The following is a 3,747-nucleotide window of genomic DNA, read 5'->3' as shown; positions in this document are numbered from 1 at the left end:
AGAGAAAAGAAGACTCTTTTGTGGGCGCACTCTTATATGTATATGTATAGAAGTCTCAGAAGAAACAATGTTAAAAAATATGTAAATTTTATTAGCAAGAATCGATAAAATGGTAGTAGAATATACTGTCAGAAATATCAGAAAGGGGGAGGGTAGGAGAAAACAGAACAAATTTTTACAGTGTAAATACTGAATAATAGTTCTAGTCAGAAAAGGGGAGGGTAGGAGAGCATAGAACAAATTATTACAGTGTAAATACTGAATGATGGTTCTGAACTGCCTGGGTTCAAAAATATAGTAAATAACAGCAAAAGGCCTGAAAAAGTATATCTATATGAATCCTGAGTAGGTATGTGAATAAATTATACAGATATATTAGGTTGATGATAGTCCGCTATATCTATTATAGGTATTGTAGAGACAGATAGAGTCGAAAGGCTTGAATAAGTGAGATGAATCTGCTGTCAGTGTTAGACGCTTGAGCAAAACCGTCCAAGAGTTTCTACTAAACTGAGTATTCCTCAAGAGTCTCCCACTTGAGTACTAACCCAGCCCAACACTGCTTAGCTTCCAAGATCGGAAGGATTCGGGCGTTGCCAGTGTGGTATGATAGTAGAAGAAATATTTGATATCGAAGGCTCAGGAATCACTGATGAGAGTTCACGAAATGGAGAGGAAAAGGAGTGGATGTAGATTGGAGAGGAAAATAGGGGATCTGCTGCCAATGTTAGACAGGGATGATTACCCCTGAATCAATGGTGAGAGTCCTGAATTAGAAGAAGTGGGAAAAAAGAAGAAGAAGAGAAAGAGACAGTACTAGTCTAAAGTTGTTTAGGTGAGATTAATAAGATGCAAATGGACAAAAAGTCCTGCAGGAAAATTGTTGCACAAATGCCAATCAATTACAGGGTGCTAATAATGCCTGTGATGTTAATACCAAACGTTGTGACAGGCTGATTGTAGAAGAATTGGCAGAAAGAAAAAAGTAAAGAGTGCTTGAAACCATAGAAAAATAACTGTTTGATACTAGCAGATTGATATCAAGTGTCTCAAAGAGATAACAAGTGGAAAAATTAGCAAAATAGTAACATATCAACAGTTCTATCATAAGATGAATTATTACTTTTATGTCTCACTGATATCAGAGCTGCAGAAATACATTGTATAATAGTAATAATAATGGTTGAAAAAGCTACTATAAATCTTTGCTCCAAGTGGATTTTGAAAGAAAAAAGAAGAGAGAAAAAAACTAGACAAGATACTGAGCCCGTAAATATGTTGGATTCAAAACCGAACACAGCTCTGGTAATCCATTATAGCTCCACAATGTCATATGTCATAAGATGGGGAGACGTACGCTGCCGGTTGCCTACAAGATAGGTACTATCATAATCTGATATAGATTGGTTTTATAAGACAGTATATACAATGAGCATAAGAAATGAATACCAAATGGATATATAGGAAATATACTGTAATTGTGCAGATGTTACCCGCAAATAGAAGGAACGGTCAGCCACTGGTATGAGGCATGATACAGTGTACACAGGGGATGTCCGTTTCAAGGTCCAGACGTGTCGCGAATGCAGGATACAGTGGGGCTGATGTATTAACCTGGAGAAGGCATAAGGAAGTGATAAACCAGTGATAAGTGCAAGGTGATAAAGGCACTAGCCAATCAGCTCCAATATGTAAATTAACAGTTAGGATCTGATTGGCTGGTACCTTTATCACCTTGCACATATCACTGGTTTATCACTTCCTTATGCCTTCTCCAGGTTAATACATCTGCCCCAGTATTTGCTGAGATTGCACTGTGCGATACAGCCACAGAGCAGATCAGTCTATCTGGTCTGTTTCGGAGACAAAGTCTGTCAAAATCGTAATGTTGCGGGCTGCAGTTGTAAGATATAACTGCAGGGCTGGTGCGGCTGTCTGTGTCCGAGATAAGGGAGAGAGGAGCACGATGTCCGGTGTCCCGTCGCGGCAGTGTGTGGCGGCTCGTTGCTGTAGCGGCTGAGTGAGACGGAGGCTGCTGGAAGTTCAGGCTATCCGAAGTCGGAAGAGGAAGTGACCAAGCCTGGTGAACGGGCGAAACGCGTCTTCCGTACCCCACTGCCTGGGTGACAGCCGACTCTCGGACACAGACAGCCTTTGTCTCCGAAACAGACCAGATAGACTGATCTGCTCTGTGGCTGCATCGCACAGTGCAATCTCAGCAAATACTGTATCCTGCATTCGCGACACGTCTGGACCTTGAAACGGACATCCCCTGTGTACACTGTATCATGCCTCATACCAGTGGCTGACCGTTCCTTCTATTTGCGGGTAACATCTGCACAATTACAGTATATTTCCTATATATCCATTTGGTATTCATTTCTTATGCTCATTGTATATACTGTCTTATAAAACCAATCTATATCAGATTATGATAGTACCTATCTTGTAGGCAACCGGCAGCGTACGTCTCCCCATCTTATGACATATGACATTGTGGAGCTATAATGGATTACCAGAGCTGTGTTCGGTTTTGAATCCGACATATTTACGGGCTCAGTATCTTGTCTAGTTTTTTTCTCTCTTCTTTTTTCTTTCAAAATCCACTTGGAGCAAAGATTTATAGTAGCTTTTTCAACCATTATTATTATTATTATACAATGTATTTCTGCAGCTCTGATATCAGTGAGACATAAAAGTAATAATTCATCTTATGATAGAACTGTTGATATGTTACTATTTTGCTAATTTTTCCACTTGTTATCTCTTTGAGACACTTGATATCAATCTGCTAGTATCAAACAGTTATTTTTCTATGGTTTCAAGCACTCTTTACTTTTTTCTTTCTGCCAATTCTTCTACAATCAGCCTGTCACAACGTTTGGTATTAACATCACAGGCATTATTAGCACCCTGTAATTGATTGGCATTTGTGCAACAATTTTCCTGCAGGACTTTTTGTCCATTTGCATCTTATTAATCTCACCTAAACAACTTTAGACTAGTACTGTCTCTTTCTCTTCTTCTTCTTTTTTCCCACTTCTTCTAATTCAGGACTCTCACCATTGATTCAGGGGTAATCATCCCTGTCTAACATTGGCAGCAGATCCCCTATTTTCCTCTCCAATCTACATCCACTCCTTTTCCTCTCCATTTCGTGAACTCTCATCAGTGATTCCTGAGCCTTCGATATCAAATATTTCTTCTACTATCATACCACACTGGCAACGCCCGAATCCTTCCGATCTTGGAAGCTAAGCAGTGTTGGGCTGGGTTAGTACTCAAGTGGGAGACTCTTGAGGAATACTCAGTTTAGTAGAAACTCTTGGACGGTTTTGCTCAAGCGTCTAACACTGACAGCAGATTCATCTCACTTATTCAAGCCTTTCGACTCTATCTGTCTCTACAATACCTATAATAGATATAGCGGACTATCATCAACCTAATATATCTGTATAATTTATTCACATACCTACTCAGGATTCATATAGATATACTTTTTCAGGCCTTCTGCTGTTATTTACTGTATTTTTGAACCCAGGCAGTTCAGAACCATCATTCAGTATTTACACTGTAATAATTTGTTCTATGCTCTCCTACCCTCCCCTTTTCTGACTAGAACTATTATTCAGTATTTACACTGTAAAAATTTGTTCTGTTTTCTCCTACCCTCCCCCTTTCTGATATTTCTGACAGTATATTCTACTACCATTTTATCGATTCTTGCTAATAAAATTTACATATTTT

At 39.2% G+C, this 3,747-nt stretch overlaps 2 pseudogenes; one reads left to right on the top strand and one right to left on the bottom strand.

Annotated features, from left to right (window-relative positions):
• Positions 1–499: 499 nt before the first annotated feature.
• LOC134930065 (5S ribosomal RNA) lies at positions 500–618 on the bottom strand (annotated as a pseudogene).
• Positions 619–3,203: 2,585 nt separating this feature from the next.
• Positions 3,204–3,322, top strand: LOC134930064 (5S ribosomal RNA; annotated as a pseudogene).
• The last annotated feature ends 425 nt before the right edge of the window (positions 3,323–3,747 follow it).

Source organism: Pseudophryne corroboree, chromosome 5 (assembly GCF_028390025.1).
Source record: "Pseudophryne corroboree isolate aPseCor3 chromosome 5, aPseCor3.hap2, whole genome shotgun sequence".
Lineage (NCBI taxonomy): Eukaryota > Metazoa > Chordata > Amphibia > Anura > Myobatrachidae > Pseudophryne > Pseudophryne corroboree.
This window is presented reverse-complemented; position numbering and strand designations above follow the sequence as displayed.